The sequence below is a fragment of the Uloborus diversus genome, chromosome 8 (assembly GCF_026930045.1).
Source record: "Uloborus diversus isolate 005 chromosome 8, Udiv.v.3.1, whole genome shotgun sequence".
Taxonomy (NCBI): domain Eukaryota; kingdom Metazoa; phylum Arthropoda; class Arachnida; order Araneae; family Uloboridae; genus Uloborus; species Uloborus diversus.
Genome location: NC_072738.1, coordinates 318,007 through 344,425, shown reverse-complemented (window position 1 = coordinate 344,425; position 26,419 = coordinate 318,007). Strand labels below are relative to the sequence as shown.

The 26,419-nt window shown below is 33.3% G+C and overlaps 1 long non-coding RNA gene across 1 annotated transcript in view; it reads right to left on the bottom strand.

Annotated features, from left to right (window-relative positions):
• The window catches only part of LOC129227331 (uncharacterized), a 35,607-nt gene extending 10,130 nt beyond the window's left edge, over nt 1–25,477 (bottom strand). The window contains exons 1-2 of the long non-coding RNA XR_008580829.1: nt 25,053–25,477; nt 20,013–20,094 (exon numbers count right to left, since the gene is read on the bottom strand). This is a non-coding gene — a long non-coding RNA (uncharacterized LOC129227331). The remainder of the gene's footprint in view (nt 1–20,012; nt 20,095–25,052) is intronic.
• Between the last annotated feature and the right edge of the window lie 942 nt (nt 25,478–26,419).

The window sequence follows — 26,419 nt, the reverse complement described above, 5'->3', positions numbered from 1 at the left end:
TTTGAAGTTGATGCAACGAAATTACTTTTCGCTGTATCAAAATTTTATGAAGCGAAGAATGAAATTCAAAATTACTTGAATATTTTACTGTAATCAGTTTATGAAATTGCAAGTTCGGCCATATTAACAAATGTAATTTAAAAGTAATTATTAGAAATTCGTACTTTTAAATCTTACTGAAATGTGAGTCTATGGTCCCAAGAGAAGAGCAGCTAGTTATTTTTAACTGAAGAAAAAAATCTTTCTTCGATGTTGTTCCGTTTTTCAAGAAAAGCATATTTGTATTTGTTTCATTGGAATAAATTTTCTGATTAGTATTTACCGCCTTTTTACTGAGGAATTATTTAATAAGCGTCTATGCATCTATCATTAGTAAATTGCGAAGGTAGCATTAAACGTAACAAAAAACGGACATGTGCATTTAACTATAAAATTACTAGGTGAAAGTTTCTGCTATTTACTACGCATATAATTAAAAAAAGGTCAATGCGAGGTACATTTTCATGTGTTTTTCACGTCTATATTAGATTTTTTTTTTTACTCTTAATTTCTTCAAGTTAAAATTATTTGCTATTTCTTGCAATAGAATATCTTTTACTAACATCACATAAAAGAAAGAAAAAAAAAAGTCAATACCTACGTTATAAAATATGATATGCTTTCGAGAATACATGATGATTACAAAATCGCTCCTAGAATGGAAGTTATACCAATTTGAAAATGAAAGAATCAGAAGTGTTATTATTGTTAGATGAATTTTGGAAGGTAGATTTAAATCATTACTGGATTTTTAACCACAATCATTCTAAGATTTTTTTACAAAAGATTGTCTTTAGGCTTTTGAACATCAGATGACTGTTGAGCAAAACAATTACAAACTGAGGCTATAAGAAACCTATAAGTTTTGATTTCAAAAATTGGCTAGCTTTATGCATATTACATATTGTTGAAAATGTATCTAATTTAATGCTACTGTATTATCGCAATCGCAAACGGGACGAAGATTACCTTAATGATCAAAATTTGACGTTTGACTCCAAATCATGGAATTTTCGAGTCAAACACTTGCTTACTGCTAATAAAGACATTAAAGTAACCAAGTTATAATCAAATATTGACATGATAATTCGTAATAGAGTATATTGCCATTTTCCCTGTAGTTGTTTACAATTATATTTTTAATTTGAAAAAGACTGATTTGTACAGAAGTTTTTTTTTTTGTATTGGCTGAATAAACTGAACTCGTGTTTGGTGATGAGATAGGTGGGTGCGATGCCTCCTCTTGATCTTTTAAATGAAACATCAAATTGAAAACATCAGAGGAAAATCGCCAATAATGTTTAAATCATTCATGACCTTATAAAAAACATTTATAAAAAGCAATCATTTGCATTTTTTCCAAAATGTTGTTAAAATAAAAATACATAGATGCTTAATTTCATTCACCATACATTCCACTACTCGACAGGTAAAAGATCTCTCAGGTATTCGTTTGGCTTGACAAAATTAAACCCCTAGTGCAGTTTCGCACCGAAGAGAGCTCAAGTGTCTCCATCTGGTGGAAACTCGGCATCGAAATTTCCTGTGCAGTCACATCCGCGCCTTAATGGTAGCATTTGAAAGACTAGATGCCATATCGGTGGTTCGCACTAGGTCCGAAAAGGCTAAAGCCTCTAACGAAGCCCCATTAGAAAGAAAAAAAAATACCATAACGGATCCTAAGATAGCTTATTTTATAAATTCGTTTTGCAAAAAAATAATAATAACGATTTAAAAAAAAACGGCAATACGCATTTTTTTTTTTTTTTTAATGATTGCAACAAAGGAAGTCTTCATCCATCAAAGAGTTAATAGTTTGTTCAAGTTTTTAAATGATGGTTAGAAATGATAATTAGAAAACGGATAAAATTAGAGACTTCATTCAATTTCGTATAATCAAAAGAATGTTATAAAGTAGATAAATAAAGAACTAAATAACAAATAAATACCTTTGTGCTGAAACTTGGATTACTGATTATTTGAAATAAAGAACTAGTTCAAGCTTTTTAAATGAAACCTTGCTAATCATTTTCGTCGAGAGGGTGGTTCCGATTTTCTTTTATTGTGAACTTTTTATTAATAGGAATTATATCACTCATTTTCAAAGCATCAGAACAGAGGAAGCTTATGTGATGGAATTTTTCTATCCATGTATGAAAACTTAGTATGGGAAAACTTTTAGTTTAATGTTAATTTTCTAAACTGACTAATTTTTTTGCCACTTAATGTAAAATTTTTGTTAAATAATTTTTTAATAAATGCTCTATCAATTTCAATTATTTAATTAATTTTAGTTAATTATCATATTTTAATAATTAGTTTTAATTGGATTTATTTTTTAACGTAAATATGAGCTACTAATTTTGCTTTAGCATGCTTCCTCTTTTGAAGTTCGTGAAACCTTGGACCCCCCCCCCCCTTAACAAAGTTCTAGCTACGTGCCTGAAGTGACTTAAATTCATCATTGAATTTTGTAGTACATTTGTGTCCATAGTAATCTACTTTTCAACAAAATAGCTCCTTATTGAAGTTTGGCATTTTCTGGGACTTAACATTAGCCCAATGTTTTTCGATGGAAACAGAAATATTCATAGGTTTTTCTAAAATGTCTGGTTACTTATTTGAGGCATAACTGATGAAACTTTTAGTACTATCTAATGCCTTTGCCTAGTGGTCAACTTACAAAGGGTTTTTTACAATACTCCAAACCAAAGCTGGTGTATATTAGTGGTCAAGATAGAGAGGTGGTCAAGTTACAGAGGTTTTCCTTCATTATATAAGATAGGACTAATTCCGTTCCTGACAAAAGCGGTCAACTTAGACAGGTGGTCATTCAACTTTACAGGTTTTACTGTACATGAAGAAAGAACAATGAATTTTTATAACAAACTTGCAGTAAAACATTCTTTTTTCCAGTCAATTTGTACCTTAAAAAAAAAAAAAAAAAAAAAAAAAAAAAAAAAAAAAGAGCAGAAAATTTTCCTTTTTTCCGCATTGGGACAAAGACAAAGTGAAAAATATTTTTCTAATGGAACGGTTTCTGGATATTAAAAATATTTTTGAACAACTAAATGAAAGAATGAATGAATAAATAAATAGATAATGAAACAATAAATAAAAAATAAAAATATTATTTAGTATTTGAGAAAACTTTAGTGAGTGAATAAGATAGTGAATAACTAAATGAAGAAATGTAAATGAACAAAAAAAAAAAAAATGATGCGTACGCAAAGGATTTAATAAATGACTGAATAAGTCAACTTAAAGAACTATTTCATTTTGCTCAACATGCACTTAAGCGACTGGAGAAAGCATTTAAAATAAAACTAGGCTTAATATTAAATGAATAAAGACTGTAACAAATATTAGTAAGTCTCAATTAACATTTAAAATGCTAATTATTAAAATTTTATGATTTTGAATAACAAAAATAATTTTTGACTTAAAAGGATAGTGAATATGAGTATTTTATTTTTGAAAATTGCTTGTATTATCATAAGCTTTAATCTTCCAGGGAAGATTCAAGTTAATGAAAATTCTTCCTGAATAGAGTAGACTAAAAAATGGGTTACTACTCACTACATATTTGAATATTACCAGAAAGGTGGTATGAAAACTAGAGTAAATAGTCAACCAGTTTCACCATTCCTCTACATTCTCCTACTTGTTTACTTATTTATGCGTCTTAAATGCAGATAAATTTGTTGGCTTCACACAAGTAATGCTTGAAACAGCTATGTATAATTTATTAGCAGTGTTGTAAAACTTTAATAAACCATTCCACACATTTCACACTAACATATTCGAGCCACATATCATTGAGTCCGTTTGTAAAATGCTCACAAAAACAAGAATATGATTTTCCAATACATTAATCACAAGGATGTTGTTTTATCCTCAAATATTTAGAGCACTCATAGCAGAAGACTCAGAGAAGAATTTTGACTGAACAAAAGCAACAAGCAGTTTTATTTTTTTAGTCGGCGACCTCATTTGTTCAGAGAAAATATTTTTGGACTATAATCAAAAGACTATGGCTTTTCTTCGTTGTGTACTTGAAACGTCTACTCAAAGCTGAAAGCAGCAAAACGGTTTTCTGACAAAAATTGGCTTTCTTCTCAGTATGTAGCCTCAAATGTGTTTTCACACTGGAAACGGAAAATATTTTTTCACAATACTCACAAAAATATGTTTTTTTTTGGTGTGTACCTGCAAGTGTGCTTTTAAACCAGAACAATTGGAAAAGACTTTTTACAATATTCAAAAGACTATATGGTTTCACAAAAATGACACATTACGTTTGAGGCAGTGAAAAGCAAAGGGATGCAAGTGGCAAAATTAAAAATTTGGAGATAACTAGTACAAATGGTAGGTGAACCCCTCCTCTGTCTTGGGGCAAGATATAGTACTAGTAGCCCTGGTAGGTTCCGGTATACAGCTTGATTTAGAAAAAAATTTCAATGAAAGCCTACCTAGGATCTGATCTCTAAAGGCATTTTACTCAAAACTCCAAAATGTCCACTTGCACCCCTTTGCTTCTCACTGCCTTATTTGATCTCTGAGGCTTTCTGGCAAAAGTTACAAGCATAAGGTTTTTCTTTAGTATGTATCTTCAAGTGCTCATGAAAATTTGGAATCCAAAGAAAATATCCTTTCACAAAACTCACAAGAATGGTTTTTCTTTAGTATGTATCTTCAAGTGCTCATGCAAACTTCGAATCCAAAGAAAATATCCTTTCACAAAAGTCACAAGAATGGTTTTTCTTCAGTATGTATCTTCAAGTGCTCATGCAAACTTGGAATCTACAGAAAATATCCTTTCACAAAACTCACAAGAATGGTTTTTCTTCAGTATGTATCTTCAAGTGCTCATGCAAACTTTGAATCCAAAGAAAATATCCTTTCACAAAACTCCCAAGAATGGTTTTTCTTCAGTATGTATCTTCAAGTGCTCCTGCAAACTTGGAATCTACAGAAAATATCCTTTCACAAAACTCACAAGAATGGTTTTTCTTTAGTATGTATCTTCAAGTGCTCATGCAAACTTGGAATCCAAAGAAAATATCCTTTCACAAAACTCACAAGAATGGTTTTTCTTCAGTATGTATCTTCAAGTGCTCATGCAAACTTGGAATCCAAAGAAAATATCCTTTCACAAAACTCAGAAGAATGGTTTTTCTTCAGCGAGCAACCTCAAATGGCTTTTCAAATCAGAACTAGTACAAAATGTCTTTTTACAATAATATGGTTTTTCTTCAGTATGTATCTTCAAGTGCTCATGCAAACTTGGAATCTACAGAAAATATCCTTTCACAAAACTCACAAGAATGGTTTTTCTTTAGTATGTATCTTCAAGTGCTCATGCAAACTTGGAATCCAAAGAAAATATCCTTTCACAAAACTCACAAGAATGGTTTTTCTTTAGTATGTATCTTCAAGTGCTCATGCAAACTTCGAATCCAAAGAAAATATCCTTTCACAAAAGTCACAAGAATGGTTTTTCTTCAGTATGTATCTTCAAGTGCTCATGCAAACTTGGAATCTACAGAAAATATCCTTTCACAAAACTCACAAGAATGGTTTTTCTTCAGTATGTATCTTCAAGTGCTCATGCAAACTTTGAATCCAAAGAAAATATCCTTTCACAAAACTCCCAAGAATGGTTTTTCTTCAGTATGTATCTTCAAGTGCTCCTGCAAACTTGGAATCTACAGAAAATATCCTTTCACAAAACTCACAAGAATGGTTTTTCTTTAGTATGTATCTTCAAGTGCTCATGCAAACTTGGAATCCAAAGAAAATATCCTTTCACAAAACTCACAAGAATGGTTTTTCTTCAGTATGTATCTTCAAGTGCTCATGCAAACTTGGAATCCAAAGAAAATATCCTTTCACAAAACTCAGAAGAATGGTTTTTCTTCAGCGAGCAACCTCAAATGGCTTTTCAAATCAGAACTAGTACAAAATGTCTTTTTACAATAATATGGTTTTTCTTCAGTATGTATCTTCAAGTGCTCATGCAAACTTGGAATCTACAGAAAATATCCTTTCACAAAACTCACAAGAATGGTTTTTCTTTAGTATGTATCTTCAAGTGCTCATGCAAACTTGGAATCCAAAGAAAATATCCTTTCACAAAACTCACAAGAATGGTTTTTCTTCAGTATGTATCTTCAAGTGCTCATGCAAACTTGGAATCCAAAGAAAATATCCTTTCACAAAACTCACAAGAATGGTTTTTCTTCAGCGAGCAACCTCAAATGGCTTTTCAAATCAGAACTAGTACAAAATGTCTTTTTACAATAATAGGGTCTGGTGGGGGAAAGTGGTCAATGGGGTAAAGTGGTCATACGTCAAATAAATGGCTATAGCTTGGCAATAAATGCTCGAATGAATGTGAAAATTTTATTTCAGAGTAAGGCAGTTAGAAACTACATTTTGAATACAAAATTTTACAACTGGCAAAATTTTATTCGGTAAAAAAAATATTTCCCGTGAACATGAAAAATTTTAAAATTTAAACACCTATTTTAACATTCTTGGGAAATTTTGTTTGTTAGAATTAGGAACAGATTGACTGTACAGGAAGCTTCCTACATGTCTCAAGAACTCTTACTCATTAACAGTTAGCTGAATCTGTTTTAGATAATTTTTTAGAACAATTTAAGTTAGATGGGGTAAAGTGGTCATAATATTAGGCTTAACGAATATTGTTCCTCTAATGTCACTTAATCTTTAGGTATAAGGCAGATACAAATTAAATATTAATTTTACTTAATATGTATTGTTTTTACAGCAAACGGGGTTAAATATACGAGTATATACCTATATATACGCATATATGCTCGTGTAGACATGTCCATAGACGTATTCACATAAATGCACCAATAAATACGTATATGGGTATCTGCAAGTATTTTTTATCTATACAGCTATGCATTCTACTATACACGTATATGCTTGCTTATACTTGTATATATAAGAACACATATATACGCTTACGTACTCGAGTAGACACTTACATACAAGCATATGATATAAAAGTATACAGGGTGAGTTTACATTCCTGAGTAAATTATTAAAGGGTATTAGAGGAGAGAATGAGAAGTAAGAATCAACAAGGAACATATGGTCACAAACACAATGCTGACACGCTACATGCACGCAAAGTGAGAAATTGATGGATGCAAAAAAAGTCACAAATTTATATATATATATATATATATATATATATATATATATATATATATATATATATATATATATAATGTTACACAAATACAATTTTACACAACATTTTAGGACTTAAGAAAGTTTTAAAGCGATTGATGAACTTTGCGGCCTTCAGCTGTAATACATGCGTTGCATTCACAGATCCCTCTCTGTTGCAATAACGAGACTTTTGAAACACTTTTATCAGCCGCTGCGCCTTTGTTGCGATGTGTGTATTAGAGCTGCTACAGACCGTAACTTTCAACAACTGCTCTAAATATTTCCTAAAAACTAAAACGTTAGGTAAAATCATCTTTGTGCAACAAATTTCTGCCTTGCTTTGCATCCATTAATTTCTGTCTTTGTGTGCATATAGCGCATCAGTGATTATAACTTTCTTATGATTCTTTGCTTCTTATCCTCCCCTCTCATACCCCTTTGATTTTCGCCCAAGCGCTTAGATTCACTCTGTAGGCCGACACGTATATAAGCGTATATTATCGTGTATACATACATGTACTGGTGTATACATGTAAATGTACGTATATACGTCTATAGAGGTATATAATCGTGTTTACACGCATACATGCCTACATACTCGTGCTTTCATATTATATATACGTGAGTAGACATGTACAAAGACGCACTGAATGTATCCACGAATTAACTCGTGTATACTCGTATAGGTATGTATGTACACTTATATATGCGTATATAAGTCTACTATACACATATATACTTAAGTATGCACGTATTTTCTCGAGATACAAGTGTATACGCGCATATGATGTTCGTTTATACGCGTATATACTCGTATATACACGTGACACGTACATATACGAGACACGTATATACATGTGACACGTATGTACTCATGTAGACACGTATATACACTCCTGTAGGTAATCACGTATACATGCCTATATACTCGTATATACTTGAGTAGGCACGTGAATGCATGCATCTGATATATACATGTATCTACTCGTATAGGAACGTGTTTACTCGTGTATAACATGACACGTATATATTCGTGTATACACGCATGTACTCGTGAATATACTTGTAGCTATAAAAACAACTGAAATATACGAGTATTACGGTTCTTTATAATGGTTTTGCATCTATTTTTAACTATGACCACTTTACCCCATGCTATGACCACTTTCCCCCACCCCATGGGGTAAAGTGGTCATAAAAACATAGGGAAAAGAAAGTTCTATAAAACTACTAAAATCAATATTTTTCTTCCTAAAATTCAATGTACCGTGTTCTTTAATAATGTAATGTAAATTAACAACGAAAAAAGTTGAAGTGTTTAAAGAATTTGTTGCATTTATTATCCACCTAAGTTGAAAACCTACGATTTTATGACCACTTTACCCCACCAGACCCTATGGTTTTTCTTGAGTATGTATCCTCAAATGGCTTTTCAAACCAGAACTAGTACAAAATGTCTTTTTACAATAATATGGTTTTTCTTTAGTGTGTATCCTCAAATGCATTTTCAAATGTGAACTATCAGAAAATGTCTTTTTAAAATGATCACAACAGTGCGTTTTTCCTTTTTGGTATGTACCCTTCCATTTCTTTTCAATTAGAAACAACAGAAAACGTCTTTTTAAAGTGATCACAATAGCAGTCTTGCATAATATAGACGAACGCGCAAACGGCGTTTGCAGAAAATTTTTGGCTCTGCAGACATTTTTCGTCAAACTGCCACAACGTTAATAAAAAAAAAAAAAAAAAAAAGAAATAGAAAATAAAAATAATAATTTTTTTTAAGGGAATTTAAAAAAAAAAATCCCAGTTTATTTCTGTTGAAGCCTTTATCCAAAAGCCTTTTAAAGCACATGTATGAAAAAAATAATGGTTTTGGCAGTTTTCTTCAGTTGGTGAAAATTGAGCACAAACTATATGTTATTGTAAAAAAATTAAATGATTGTTTTTAGCACTTTTTCATATTTGAATATTAATTTAATTCTTTATTCAAGGGTGAGTTAGGCAAAATAATTATTTGCAGAAGATTTTCCAGATAGGATTTGTGTTCGCAGAAAAACCTTTTCATTTTATCCAAGTCTGCACAACAGTGCGGTTTTCCTTTTTAGGTATGTACCCTTCCGTTTCTTTTCAATTAGAAACAAGAGAAAATGTCTTTTCACAATAGTTACAAGACTGTGGCTTTTCTTCATTGTGTATCTTCAAATGCCTGTTGAAAGCTGAACGCTGTGAAAAGGATTTTTGATAAAAATACGGTTTCTCCTCAGTATGTAACCTCAAATGTATTTTCAAACCTGAACTACTAGAAAATACATGGCGCTGGCTGTAGGGTGGTTACTTATTGTAAATACAAGAAAATGTTTTTCACAAAATTCGCAAGAGAACGGTTTTTTTTTTAATGTGTATCCTCAAGTGTGCTTTTAAATATGAATGTGCAGAGAAGGACTTTTTACAATATTCACAAGAGTAAGGTTTCTCATTATTATGAATACGTAAATGATGCATTATTTTTGATCTCTGAAAAAAAGGCTTTCTGGCAAAAGTTACAAGTTTAATGTTCTTCTTCAGCATGTATTTTTAAGTGTTGGTGCAAATTTGAAGAAGAAGTAAATATTTTCTCACAAAATTTACAAGAATATGGTTTCTCTTTAGTGTGTATTCTCAAATGACATTTCAAATGTGAACGCTGAGAAAAAGCTTTTAGACAGTACTCGCAAGAATATGGTTTTTCATTGGTGTGTATCCTCAAATGTCTTTTCAAATTAGTAGCAACAGAAAATGTCTTCTTACAAAACTCACAAATATGTGGTTTTTCATTAGTGTGTACCCGCAAATGAATTTTCAAATATGCTTTCAGGGAAAATGATTTTTCACAATAGTCACAAGAATATGGTTTTTCTTTAGTGTGTGTACTCAAGTGGTTTATCAATTGTATTCTCTGAGAAAAGGTTTTCTGACAATGATCACAAGAATGTGGCTTTTCCCTAGTATGAATCCTTAAATGTACTTTTAAACTTGAGCTGTGGGAAAATGTCTTTTCACAATAGTCACAAAAATATGGTTTTTCTTTAGTGTGTGTCCTCAAGTGGTTTATCAATTGTGATCTCTGAGAAAAGGTTTCCTGACAATGATCACAAGAATGTGGCTTTTCCTTAGTATGAATCCTTAAATGTACTTTTAAATGTGAGCCCTGGGAAAATGTCTTTTCACAATAGTCACAAAAATATGGTTTTTCTTTAGTATGTGTCCTCAAGTGGTTTATCAATTGAATTTTCTGAGAAAAGGTTTTCTGACAATGATCACAAGAATGTGGCTTTTCCTTAGTATGAATCCTTAAATGTACTTTTAAATGTGAGCCCTGGGAAAATGTCTTTTCACAATAGTCACAAAAATATGGTTTTTCTTTAGTATTTGTCCTCAAGTGGTTTATCAATTGAATTTTCTGAGAAAAGGTTTTCTGACAATGATCACAAGAATGTGGCTTTTCCATAGTATGAATCCTTAAATGTACTTTTAAACTTGAGCTCTGAGAAAATGTCTTTTCACAATAGTTACAACGATATGGTTTTTCTATCGTATGAAAAATTTAACTGTGATTTCAATTTTGAAGCAAAACTAAATGTTTTTTTGCAATATTCACAACAATGATTTCTCTTTGGCAGGCATCTTCATTTTCAAGCTACTTCTTTGTTGAACTGACAAGTCAAAATTATCCACAAGAATGTTACTTTTAAATTGCGATGATCTTGCACTTTGTTTTCTGCCTCAACTTCCATGTCTAGTGCTAAGGAGTTGCCAAAATTTTGCTTTTCAGCAGGTGGATTCTTCTGAAATAAACACAATATATGACAACATTGTTGAAGACAAAATGTCTCAAGAAAACAGTTGGAAATTGGTAGATGTCACAACATATGACAGAAAATTTTTTCTAACATATTGCAAGGGCGCAAAACATGTCCAAACCTCAATAATACATTCGGGCGAAATTTTTGAATTTAGACGACTTTCTTTTTGGAGTGAATTTTGATGTCCTGCAGGGACATCTCAGAGTTTCTAACAAATTATGAACCTATGAAAATAATTATTTCTTTTATACATTGTGTCCTTTAAAGTAAGAAATTTGACAATTGGTTTGGTTTTCCGAAAGACTACTAGCTGTAGAAAAAGCAGAAACTATTGTAGGGATAAAGATGCAAAATCCTTGCAGATTTTGCAAAGAATAACTGACGACCAAATGGCAGGGGAGGGTCAAAGGGTCAGTTGACCCTCCTGTGATAAGAATTTTATTATGATCATTTTTAAAGTTCAGTTTTTTAGATTTTAAAAAATAGTACATGGAATCAATGCTAATCTTTTTTTTTTCTTGGATCTGCAACATATTTCTTCTCGGCGCATCATAATTCAAAGGACTGACTGGGTTCATTTACTGGTCTACTGCTATTTTGAGTTGTTTTTTTTTTTTTTTCATTTTCAAAAGAATAATCATCTCTGATGAACTCGGCGTTTTTCAGAGCACTCTTCCATCTCAAAAGACATCTGTGTGATTGCGTGCTTTTTCCAACATAACCAACCTGTCTGCCTAAAAAAAGGTGACTTTTTATAAAAATTTGAGGGAATATGATCCATGGTGTCAGTTGCACCATTGGAAGTTTTAGGAACAGGGAGGGGGGGTGGCAATTTGAAAGGGTTTTTGTCTCATTTGGGGAAGGGGGGGAGCGCCACAGCATATGAGGGGTGCTCCATCACCCATGGAGGGATGGGCAGACTTGCTTAACTGACAATTTTTTACAATGGAGATTTGTCCATTGAAACTGGACCCCCCCTTACAAAAATTTCTGTATCCGCCCCTGGTCAAATCCCACTAGATATGAACCCCGGTAAAGCGGTTTGACTGCATTGGCCTTAGTTTTGCTGTAACGCGAGTCCAAAGTTGCTAATTTTGACCCAGAAACGCATCGACATTTCTATTGAGATTTATAATTTCGGCACAATGTTCGTTTCCCAACACACTTGGAGTGTCTTTTGTTAGTACGAATAAAGGGAGAATGCCTATTTATTTATTGGCATTTTTTAAAGTATTTGAAAAGTCGAAACAATCGTGTATTTTGTTTTTTTTTTTAATATTCTATGTGCAATAAATCAGAGCTTTTTTTCCTTTTTGATTTTTTGCTTATCATTGTGGATATCTCTGATAGCACACAATAAATATACAGTTAAAGTAAATGTTTTTATCAACAAAAGATAAATATTTTTTTATAGCAGACTATCTAAAATCTTTTTGGAACAACATGAAATATTAAGGGATGTGAGAAATCTTTCATCCCTTGAAAGGCAATTTATGTGAAATTTTAGCTTAAAAAATTAATTACAAAAAAAAAACTAATAAGAAATTTAAAGAAAACAACCCCATGTTCAAATCCTTAAGGCTCGAAGTAATTTTGTACAAAATTTTAAATCTAGGTGCTCTGAGGTCTCCTGGGCGTAGGCCCGCCACAGGCATCTTTTCACAATTTCTTTGACGTTACATTTTTTTTTTTAATGTATCGAGATGCGAATTTAAAATTACCACTTTAAATGAAAACAATAAAACAGAAATATCTTCAATTATTTATTTTTAAGTATTTATATTATACTACTATAAAGAAATTTGTAAAGGAAAATAACAGTATCCAACTATATAATTTTTACTCCAATGAAAAATTTAGTGGGCTATTTGTTTTTGTTTCTCACGTGAAATTAATTGAATATTGCTACTACACTTAGTATATAGATTTTAATCCGACAACTTACAAGCTCGAATTGAACAAATTGTCTTATTTAAACATTACCTTGAAAATTTTATATGCAACACATTTTAAATTGTCGCAATCTGTGTAGTTAAATATTAATTATTACAAGAGCTAATTTTTGTAAAGGACGGACGTTCCCCACCTCTGGTATTTAGTTATACATCTGAAAAACATTTTTTAGAAAAGCAGATATCTAATCTGCTTCATATCAAAACTCTTTCTATTAACCTTTAAAAAAAAAACACAAATCTTAAACATATTAATATTACATGTTTACACAGTGAGTTTCTTTCCAGGTTATTTCCATTTACAGTATAACCTTATTTATTTGGACTAACTTGGACAGAAGGCAATTTGAATAAATGAAAATCCGGATAGTACGGATAATAAGCAGTAATTAATTCGCAAATAAGAAGACTTATCTTTTATTAGCAGGGAGAAACGATCTTTTGCAGCTAAATTACATAGAATTGTTACTCGCAAATACTTGGTCATTAATAGTTCAGCTGGCAGTGGTGTCAGACTGACACTCCAAATACGTCACGTAGTTCATTAGATGACTATAATTTGTTGCACGACCTATGTACAGCAGTTGTGTATTTAATCAAAATAGGCGAATATCTGGCACATTTATAGTTTCGTTCTTACTATCATTAATTTCGAATTATCATTTTAGTGAACACAGTTGGCTCTCTGTTTAACGACATTCTATTTAACGACTTTCTCTATTTAACGACGGCTTTTCACGGTCCCAGATGGTCCAAAGTAGTGTTAAAAGCATTCTATTTAAGGGCACTTTCTACTTAAGGACGATTTTTTGTGGTCCCTTGAAAGTCGTTAAACAGAGAGCCAACTGTATATTTTTTAACTCTACAAATTTGATGCGGATAAGCCGGACGTCTGGATAAACGGGAGCCGGATAAATGAGGTTCTACTGGAGATATAAATATGCATCAAAAGTACCAAAGCAAAATTTGAGAGGTGTAAAAAATAGTTGATTTCTAACACATTAATTGAAGTAGATGATTTAAGCATATTTAAAATATTGTGTGGGCGGCAAAAATATGTCGAAACAAAGTCTAAAATTTCTCATTTTAGCTGAATTTATCTCTAAAAACCTTAGCATTTTCTAAACAAAAATGGGCACCCTCTCACACTTTAAACTGAATCTCCATTATTATAGTGCGATATTTTCCCCCCAAGAATGAGAAAAATTGTAAACTAAACTAGGCCAATGGAACAGTGTAACGACTTTCCCTTAGGCCAATGGGCAATGGGGTAGACAAGCTCTCGTCATTGTAAATAAGAGGAAGACATCATGTTTGCAGCTATATGACGTTAAATTGTATAAAAATGACATTTGAGCATTTCCACTGTTTTGTACTTCTCATAGCTTTGCTCCTATATTCCTCCTCCGAGAGGGAGGTTCTTTAAATAAGATATAACAAGTACTAGTCACTCTTCAAAAATACTTACATGCTATTTACTGCGCCATCCTCGCTCTCTTTCGGTCCATCTTTACCACTCTTTATCCCATTAAACCATGCAAGCTTTCTGCCTGCGCCCGCACTGAGAGTTTTTCTTTTATACTGCTAATAATTTGATCTTTTTTTTTTTCTTTTTTTTTTTACAAAAACTAATTTGAGCATTTACTTTGTCAGTTTAGCGCCCCTAAAATCTGGCACCCGGGGTACAAGCCTCGTCTGCCCCCCTCTAGTTACGTCCCTGGTAAAGGTCAATTTCCACCAACACTAATAGATAAAATAAACGAATTGCTCAATGCTCTCGGTAACATTGTCAAGGCATGTATAACCTCCGGAAAAATGAGCACAAAGGAACTTCGTCACTTTCTCAACCCTTGCTTTTGGCCATACGCTGCCGATAATGAGGATAATTTATTGAACATTGATAGCTGAACACCTTTTTTCTATTCAGCATATTTCATTTTCAACATTTTACGGTATCAAGAAGCATCCGAGAATACCATTCTTGGTCAAACCGGGGTCTCGAAAATTTCCTCGATTGCTCTTTTGCTCCTTTAATTGCATTGGGAGAAAAAGGTACAGGACATCTACAGGCCAAGCAGTCCACCCTGCACGCTGGTGTTCAAACAAATTCCTAGACATTGTATTGCCTTGCGTTGATGGGGGGAGACAGGGAGGGAAGAGCGAAACATTTCAGACAAGTAAAACCTGCTTGCAATCGGTTAAAAATAAAGACTCCCTTGACTGACTCTACGGGCTTTGTTGATTTCGAAATTGAAAGGTTTGGAAGCACATATTTATGCGAAAGTGCTTTTTCGGCGATGAACTTCATCAAAAATCCTCACAGGAGCTCTCTCTTCGACAGTTCGTTAGATTTTTTCTGGCTCGCAACGACAAACATAAATGTTGATGTGAACACGTGTCGGCAATTCTCGGCAAATTTGAATGACTCAACGTTGTTCTATTATCTAAAATAATATACATCAACCCTGTATAAGGGTTTTCCTTTTATACTCTAATAAGAACGGTAAAGAGCAAAGATGAAATCTCCAGTTTAGGAGAGAAAAAAAAAAAGATTACCCTTTTTAAAAAATTCTATCCAAATGAAAACTTAGAACCTTCACTAGAGTTAAATGGAAACAATTAGCTATGACTACATTTCAGAGCTTAGAAAAGATATTAATTTTGAATTTTAAAAAACAATTCGATTTTAAGCTCAACTTATTTATGAAAGAAGTTAAAAATAATAAACGAAAATGCATCGAGGTTTGTGTGGAAATCAAAGATATAGCTCTTAATTTTGCGTGACTGTGAAAGTAAATGATTAACCCCGAAACTCAATTCATTAAAAATTATTTTACTAATCTGAGCGTAAGTTATTGTAGCCTATATGTTAACTTTGGGAGTGAGTAAATTCACTTCCTATAAAAATTTAATTTAAGGCAGAGGTTCTAAACCTAGAGGGAGGACGGAAGAATTTCTTATTTCGAGGGAGATGTGTATGTTTCAAAAATTAAAACGAAAAAGTAAAACTTCCTCATCCAGCAGCTCATCGGTGTAAATAGGTAATATAAATGTAACATACGTGAGAGAGTTATTTTTTTTTCTCCATAAACTTTTCAAAAAAAAAAAGAAAAAACGACTTTTGCCGTAAATACAATTTGTAATGTACCCTTTCACATAACAAGTATATGTTACATTCAAACAAAAATCGGGTTTTCTTGATTTTTTCACAATAATCTTCAAGTTCAGGCTTATTATGTAAAAAACGAAAGCAATTTAAAACTACCAAGTAATAAATCTCAAATTCAAAGGGAAAAAAATCCCACTACAGTCAAACCTTGATATCTCGAACCTCCTTATCTCAAAACCCTTGATGTCTCGAATAAATATTTTTCCCCTGCCTTTTCTATAAAAACCCCTATGTATTTTCCATAGTTATATCGAAATTTATTTTTCGAAACCCTTGATATATCGAAATTTTTGCACAGAAGCAAGTTTCAGTTGTCGTTTTTCTTTGGCAATTTTTGTAGTAAAACCAGTTCCAGGGACCAGTTTTCATCTCTCTTCTTGGAAACTTTGTGATTAGGGAATTGAAGCAAGATAATAGGGAAGTGTTGGTATGAAAGGGGTGCTGTGTTTTCCCCAGAATTTAGAATCTTTGTGCATTTCTCTCGAACATGTTGCATACTTTGAGAAAAGGGGGTTGATTTTTCGCCAGTCAATTTTTAAGTGCAAACGGAAAATGCGTTCCTCATTTTCATCATTCTGCTTTTTTAACTCCTACAAAATGGCTGCTGAAAACGTTTTTGAATGTGTGGAGCTACTAGTTGAAGATAAGAATTTTTAAATTTTTAGGTGAAAAACCAAGTTGAAATTGTTGTTCATTTCTAAATCTCTTCCGGTGCACTTTCGACAATTATAAAATTTCAAATCTAGTAAAATATTGAAGACTACTTTATTGATCGTAATTCAAAGTGGTCTCATAGTACGTATATAAATGCATATAGCGTACGTGTGTGCAATTGTGAGAGTTTTTAGTGTAATTTTTTTAAAACCTTGATAACTCAAAAACTTGATATCTCGAATTTTTCCCCCGTCCCGAGAGATTTGAGATATCGAGGTTGTACTGTATATTTGTAATTTCATCAAATAAATAATTGAAAACTAATGATTTCATTTCATTTTTTATTTCTTACTCACGGAAACTGTTTATAAAAATATATTCAATTGGAAATAACGATAACGATGGAAAGCATAAATGACAACAGACCAGACGGAAATACTTTGACAGCAATGTGGAGATGCTCATTTAAGAGTCATAATGACAATCAGATGTTTTACCCCAGACGATACAAAGTGGAGAGAAGGGAGTTCAGGGGTTTGCCGGTCCACCTGGGGGGGGGGGGGCACGCCAAGGTCAACCTTGAAAGTTCAAGTCTTCGCCAAGACAGAAGTCGAGTTACGGCGCTTTGATTTTCCTTTCGTAATCAAATACTTACAAATTAAATATATTTAACACATAACAGCTTCAACTATGTGTCTCAACCACACCCATTCTCTAATTTTTAAACATATTTTGCCAATTTACATCCTTTTAAGTCTCCAAATTTACGAGAACTACTTCTCAACACGGAGTAGCACATCTCGTACTTTTCCCTTCGGTGCCAACTTAGATTAGAATGAACTATAGCGGTAAGTCGAACTTCCGATAAGTCGAAGGTTTTCCTTGGTCCCTTTAGATTCGAGTTAGCACAAATTGACTGCATCTCTGTTTTGGTTTTCTCACTATTTTTTAAAGAACGCATTTTCAAAATGACACGATAAATTGATGCCCCGACTTTTACGAGTGCAAATGAAATAGCCAATCATGTGCTTTAACCAGAAAAATGTGTGAAGTTCAGAAATTTGTTAGCAAGATCTGGAAAATGCTTGCAACCTTTCCTCTCTTTATTTGCTTTTTTAATGAATATGGGAGATGCAAAATTATGATTTTAAAAAGAAATTCAGGCTACAAAAACTTGATAAGCTTTTACTATACAGGGTGTTCCGTTTTAACCAGCACGACCTCTGTTTTCACAACCGTTAGTCTTAGATGCATACTTCCAATTGCAAAATGCTCAAAATCAGATGCAGAGTTAAGATATTGAAAGTTTGAAGCGAAAATAAAAAAAAGTTTAAAAATACAAAATTTAACTTTTTATCCGGGTCCTAGGTCACCTAACTTATATTTAGAGAAATAATCTCCATTGAAAAATATTACTAACACAAAAAACTTGACATTTGTGCTACCAAAACTCAAGGAGCTATTGAAGTTCAAAGTTTTTAGGGACCATACAGAAGATGATTGGAACTTATCGCCCTTTTAGAAGAATGACAGGTTGTCGAAGTAAAAAAGCAAAGTATTTACGTTTTTCATTGCTATTCAAAAATTTTTGCCAATGCTATGCAAAACCTCAAACAGTTTGGGAAACCACACTATGCACACATATAAATTTAAACCCTTGTTAACTGCTATATTTTCCCCCAAAAGGTTTTATCGACGGCGAGAGTAAAGTGGTGTACAGTCAACCCTCGTTTTTTGCGGTTAATTCGTTTCAAACTTTACCGCGATAACTGAATTTCCGCGAAGTAGGATTCTGTATTTATAAACCGTATATTTTCCTAATTGGAGCACATAAAACTTACTTAAGACAATTTAAATAGGTTTGCAACATAGGTAGAGCCCCCTAGACATGAAACGTAGCCAGCATTACATTTGCATTACTTAAAAAATTGCACAAAATATGAGAAAATGAGATATGTTAGACGTAATAGGTATCACACTGTTAATTATTGGGAAATAAACTACACACACACATGCAGTTCGTACACACTACTACTAATCTATGAAAATAGCTCAACTTGTTCGATGATGAATTAATTGCCAGTTAGTGTCCGTATGTACCCCCGTTCTTCCTCTACAATTATCCTCATTTAAGGTATTACGTATACAACTTTAAAATCTAGAACATTCTTGAACACCATTTACAATTACAGATGTAATAATACAGTGATTTATACTTTTCAGTTAGTGTGTAACGATTAAAATGATATAGCCATTCCCAATTCTTTCTTAGACGATTTTATACCTCCACTCCCTCAACTAGTACAGCTACAGCCCTCAGAAGAGCTTACCTTACTTAAAAGACATACTTTGTCATTTTTACGTAGAAAACAGTTTACACGAGCAAATAAAAGAAGCTAATTACTATATTTGTAAAAAAAAAAGAGATGTAGTGAAGCCGCGAAAGTCAAAGCGCGAAGTAGCGAGAGACGACTGTAAGTCACAAAACACTATGTTTCATATCTCAATGAATATTGGTCATACTAGTGTCAAACTTTTTGTGTTGGAATTGTTTTTCAATGGATATTATTTTCCTAAACATAAGTTAGGGGACCTTGGGTCCGTATAAAAAGTTAAATTTTGTATTTTTTGACTCCTTTTTATCTTTGCTTCAAACTTTCAATATCCTAACTCTGCATCTGATTTTGAACATTTTTGCAATTGGAAGTATGCATCTAAGGCTAATGGTTGCAAAAATAGAGGTCTTGCAGGTTAAAACGGAACATCCAGTATAATTGCATCATAATAATCTAGAAGGGAGCGTTAAAAGGGCACTTTACTGTTACCCTTGCTGTTATTATCAGAAATTTCCAAGAAAAAATTTAAGGGAGAACTTACTTCTATACTACAATAGTCTATACTGAACTTGCAATATTTTGCTCCCTCAACTCCCTTGGAGGTCACTGTTATCCCAGGTCTCATTGCTAAAACTGAATTGTTTGGTCATTGGTTAACAATAGGTAGGAGTGTGTTTGAACACTTATTCACAATACTTAATGCAAAGATTCCTATTATAGTACATGCACTTTGTTTTAAACTATACAGTGCATGTTTTAAACTATGCATAAGTTCAATGAGCACAAAAAAATACTAAAAACTAACCTGGAAACACTTCTTAGAAAAATGCTGCTTGAACTCCCTTAAAAGTAGTTTTCAGGAATTTTTTCGACATAAGTTCTATGACCTAGTAAAAAGTTCGACAAAGCTCAAATATATGCAAAACCAATCAGTGATGAAATGTAACATGATCACAGTAAAAAAATATAAATGCCAAATGCATTTTTCAGTTTTATGAGGGTGATCCACTTACAGGGGCGTGCAAAGAAATTTTGGGGCCCGTTACAAATGTCTGTAACGGGAACCCTCCTATTTTTTGCCTTTATGTTACTAAATATATTTTACCCCATTTTAAAAATCTCGGGGCCCCCTTCAGGTTCAGGCCCAGGCCAACAGATGTCCCTTCTCTCCACTCCCCCCCCCCCCTGTGAAGGTCTCCGCCCACTTACCCCAACCAACGCTACATTTTTTATATTTAATGTGTCGAGAAAATTTTCATTTCAATGAAAACAAAAGGCAAAACTCTTAGTTAACTAAATAACTTTGTGCTAAAACAGTAAAATAAGAAATAATGTCAAATAGCACAAATTGCAGATTACTGCAGACATGTGCTTCGAAGTAACAAAGAACACCTTATTCAAAGCAAAAGAAATGAGCTTATGGATAAGATGTTTTGATGGAACTGATGAGATATACCCCACCCTTGGCGACTTTTTCCAGTTGCCACCAAGAAAGCGTCGCCAAGAGAACGATGTATGACGACACATGTCATACATCGTTTTTAGCTGTGCTTTTTTAGCGCCAACAGGAAAAAAAATCAGATAAAAAAACATGATCAAAGCACTTCAGGACGCAATATATATAAAAACAACATAAAACCACAACAAAAATCATCATGAATATATGCTTCAAAAATACCAGAAACTAGAAAGTTTTTGTACACAAAGAACAATTACTAGAAAGTATTTAAAATGCTTAAATTGACAAATTACTATAACAGCTCACCAATGAATTATGTACCGATAGAAATAAAAGCTATTTTCCAACATGCATTTCATCGAACAAAAACTTTTCTCATACTCTGCTAAAAAAGAGCAAAGCGATTCCAATTGCGATGTTTAAAGCGGAAAACATCCCCAAAATCAATAACTATTTCAGGCAAAAAGGTGCTTAGTTACTCAAATTTCGATGTATGAAAAGTAGAAATGTCTCAACAGAACCATCCCTAACAATACAAAACTACAAAACAATACAAAAATACCATACATTTGCTATCCAGACATGCTTTCAAATACCTATTATATTTTACATAAAATAACACCTTTATATTTTTATAAAATGCTGGAGTGAACTTATTTTCAGAAATTCAGTACCTAAAGGAGGCACGTTAATAGAATGTCTAAATAATTCGTGGCATCGATAAGAATTAACTTTTAGAACAAAATAACCGTACTATTTTTGTAAAATTAATTTACATACAGTAAAAATAAAGCTAAAAACTACAAGAACCCTTCAAGAATTTGTAAAAACAAAGAATTTCGGAAGTGAGAGTTTTTTTGAATTCTAAAATAAAGAACTTACCTTTTTATGGTATAAATCCTCACACTCAATCCAAAACAATACATCATATATCAATGGCACGTTACAGATACACACCACGTTGGAGTTAACTTTTAATTAACGTTCAAGTTTGAAGAAACTGGCATTTTCTAATGTTTTTACTTCAAAACACAACTACTGAATTTAAACTAATAAACTTTCCTGTAAGGTATATTGCACGAAACAACACGTATCTCTCCTGCGTGAAACCGAGTAAACAACCCAAGTAAACAAGTTTGAACAGATCTAAGTAAGATTGCCTTCGGGTTACCAAACACAGGTTAGTTTCGCCAGGGATGCCATGCTTAAAAAATTATCGCCTTATTGGCGAGAAAAATATTTCGATTTTGTGCAAAAAATCGGATATCGCCAAATGGGGGGGGGGTATATTACATCTGTACCGTTTTGATCAGATGTCTTTTCATTCATAAACTCATTTCTTTTGTATTGAATAAGGGGTTCTTCGTAATTCCGAAACAAGTGACTACAGTATAATCTGCAATCTATTATCTCTTATTTTACAAGGCACAATGTTGCTGCATTGAAATTCTTAACAACAATGTTAAAAGAGTTACAAATATGCAAAATATTGTGGACATGTGTTTCGGAGTTTACATCGTAAAAATAATCCTTTTACAATATAATTAAATACATGAATTTACGGAGAGCATGCATTTAAACAGCAAGTTTCATATATTTTTTGTATCTTTTAAATTTTCCAGCAAAATTTTAATTTCTCTGGCCTTCTTTTATTTTTTTTTTTATTGAATCTTTAATTTTCTTCAATTAAATCTGCAAGGTCAATCACCACTTAATCTTATAGTTTCTAAAAAACTTACAAACTATTCTTATGGTTTTGTTATGTATATCCCAACATCAGATGGCAGGACTCCTTTCCTCGATAATGCCTTATCAGCTTCATCACATACTAAAGTTAAAGCCAGACTTTCTCTTTACAGACTTTAGTAACTTTTACACTAATCAGTTCCAACCACTTTTAATGTTTTTTGTTTATGAATATAAGTTGAAATTTTAGGAGCAGTGTTTAAGATTTGTCTATGTAGTATCCCTTGAAGCAAAACTTAATTAAACAGTGAATAGTTTTCTTCATTTGCTACTACACAAGTAAAACTGAGCCTTCATCTTTTGTCAGGTTCTCATTGCTGGGATGACCTTGCAATGCAATGTTTTATTTAATTCGCAATACTATCCCTTTTGTTATAGGAATTAAGAGATATTCTTCAGTTTGTTAAGCTCAATGTTATTCAATCTGAGTTGAGTATTTCATGACTCAGTGAAGCAGCTAGCTTTGAGAATAAACAATATATTTATTAGAAATTGAATCATTTAATTAAGTTAAAATAAAAAGAAAAGAACAAGACGGCATTTTGAATGAACAAACAGAGTGCAAATTAGCATCAGTGAGATGATTTTTAATTATTTCACTTCACAATTCCGTTGTCAATCGAGTTCGCTGGAGTACACCATAGAACTAACCTCGCGGTCCCTTTGCATGGTTGGAAACACCAAAAAAAAAATACAGTCAAGTCTTAACTTATGCATTATGCAAAGAATGCGTTCCAAGACCATTGCTTCGGTCACTCGTCTGGTCTGCTAATTCTATATTAGCAACCAGTTTGTTTCACACTCTTGGCTTCCTTAAGAGGTTTCCCATCTCCAGTTCAGTCACTTTCCTATGCCGGGCTGATGAGTGCTAATAAGCACGAAACTGCAGTCCTCGGCTGGAAATGACTGAGCTGGCGGTGTATTTCACGTATTTCTGCTTTAGCCCTGGCTAATGGGCGGTAATTTACTGAATACACTCTTGTTAGTTTGAATTTTTTCATTGTGGAAATGGGTACTACATCTACAAATTTTTTATAAAATTACACAAGTACTTTAGACAACTGTTTTAACCCATTTCTTATTTTTTAAAGCATTAAATTTTTATAGTGTATCAAAGAAAAGTTTGCTATTGGACACAAAATACTGTGATGATGCAGAAAATCAATGGGAGAGAGAGGCAAAATATGAAACAGTATGGTATGTATCCTACATAATAATAATAATAAAATGCAGCAATGTAATAGCACCCTTATACAGTAATTATATTTAACATATAATTGTTCAAGCATATCGAAAATCCTTACTTTTTCTTTGTTTGTCTGAAACGTTCTCTTTTTCTTTACGTTTTTACAAACTTCAAATAAAAAGTCTGCTAAGGTGAAATTATATTTCACCAACTTCATACTTAGAATGAAAAAATTAATGAACCACACATAGTGGTTATTTGTTTATACTAACAAAACTATGTTTAGGCTTGTACAGTGTATGAATTTCCACATTCAGCAAAGGGAAAGTCCATTCACGAAGCCAATACTGTAGGTGATACTTAAGCCTTGCATTACAGCAATTTCACGCAAGTCAAATCGCCTTGTAGCGCAAGTTCACTTTAAGATTAAGTAATATATGATTAAGCTGTACCAAGGGCGGATCCAGAAAATGTTCAAGGGAGGAGCGATTGTTTTCAGTCTTTACTCTTTATAACTTCAATTTCTAAAAAATTTCGAAGGAGTGCATTGAACCCCTCGTTTACCTATCCCTAATATCATCTATCGTCTAAAATTGAGATTTCGGAACTTCAATTTCGAAAAATTTCCTGTAGAAAGTACTGGTCTCTATCCCCAGAGTGAAAAGAGATGTAGTACGATTGCGTTTTAAAGACTTAAATTCCGGAAGAATTCCGGGAAAGAGCTCCCTTTCTTCTAACACCATCGAATATTATGTAAAATTACGGTTTTGGAACTTCAGTATTGAAAATATACATGAAGAAATTTCCTGTCTCTCGGCTCAAGGAGGGGGCGATCGCCCCCATCGCCCCTCCCTTGTATCCGTCCTTGAGCTGTACTAGTTTTACAGAACTAAAAATTAAAGTTAAACAATAATAAAGAGATAAAGAAAATGATCATAATAATAACAAAGAAAGTTTCTCATCACAGGGAGGTCAGTTGACCCTTTGACCCACCATTTAATCCACCCCCCTGCTTTTAAAACTAGTCAGTTTTAATTTAAATATTTTCTATTTTAAAAGGTAAGTGTCATCCTTCATTTGTAACTTGCCAATCAAGATCAAGAGCCCTCTTAAAACTATTCACTCCATTGGTCCTTTGGAAGCCCATTCTTCCAGCAAACTATTTCAAATGCCTACTACCCTATTGCAGTAAGTAATTTCCCCTGATTTCAAGAATAGCCTGAAATTTGAAAAGCATAAAACAATGAACCCTGTTAGTCATTTGTGTAGAAATTTAGCCAATCTACAATCGTCATTTAAAAAAACTTAAGAATTTGAATGATCTTTTCTCTAGACTACATACTAAACCAAGAAATCATAATCTACACTTTTATTAACAAACAGTAGGAGCATATAAAACAGTTCCTTACACATGGGAAATAATAATGTAGAAATGAAAAAGAAAAAACACTTACATGTCTGGAAGAGCTTAGAAAATTTGCAGAAGAAAGTCTTTTTGCAGCCTATGCAGTCTTGCTAATTTGAACTTGATTACTTTTAAAATTTTATTAGATTGCTATCTTGCATAGAAAAATGTTCAGAGAGAAGTTTTCCATTAACACCTCCAAACTGAATTTTCAAAGCCGTATGGTTTCAAAACTTATAACTATTTTTAATCCATAATCGTATACGCACTGTTAATGGGATGCAGCAAATGCATTCAACATTTACTCGTCAGAATTCTTTGAAAATACTTTCGATGATTGAAGGAAAACACTATTTCCATTTCATAAAACAACGTTAGCTATGTTTTAATAATAATTTTAAATAATATTCTGAATTCAGACCAGAGGAAACTGAAATAAACAACATGCGAGTGTTTAATAAATAACGCTAACGATAAGCTAAAGACCCCTCTAAAGAACACAAATGTTCTCGAGACGTGTCTCGGCAGTTAGACCTTACTTGAGGCAGAGCTCTTGATTGGTTTCTGCAAAAGACGTCATACTCCACAATGGTTGCGTTCGACGAACCTCACCGGTCAACCAGTAAGTAACCAGTTGCAAACCGCAGTGTTCTATGATCAACCGCTTACCTCACCGGTTACCATTCTAAGCAGTTGATTGGAGCACGTGATCATTAGTTGTCACTTGATTAACTAACCTGTAGCTCCTGGTCGTGCTCGTCAAACGCAACCAATGGAAACTTGCACGTACATCACAACTGGTATCAACCGTACTTCTCAAGAGTACTGCAACAGGCGAAAATCCGATTCTCCGGCGTCACACATGTTTTTTCAACAAAAACTCTTCTTACTGCTTAAAAAAGTGGTTTTTGAGCTATCACGATTGGTAATTGTTTTCATATTTGACCGTCCTTGATGTTGTGGCTCCTTTTTTCAGCTTGGAGCCTCTGCAGCCGAAATGGGAAGATTGGGCGCCGCAGATTGAGTGCCGTCGATTGGGCGCCGAGCATTTTGAGCGCCGGGAACTTTGGGCGCCGAGCATTTTAGGAGGCCGATCATTTTGGGCACTAACCATATTGGGTGCCGGGAACATTGGGCCCGATGTGTTCGGCGTCCAATGTTCCTGGCGCCTAATGTTCCCCGCTCCCAAAATGCTCGGCGCCCAATGTTCCCGTCGCCCAATTGATGGCGCCCAATCTTCCTAGACCGCTCTGTCGGTAGCACCGTCGCCCATCGGCCTCTGCAGGTGCGCCTCCTGTGGTTCTGACCACTTTCCTCCAGAATCCAGTGGCGTGCATATCCTACACACTGCAATGCTCCACTCCAAGTAATTTTACCGATAACACCCCCCTCCCGCCCCACAAAAAAAAAACCACA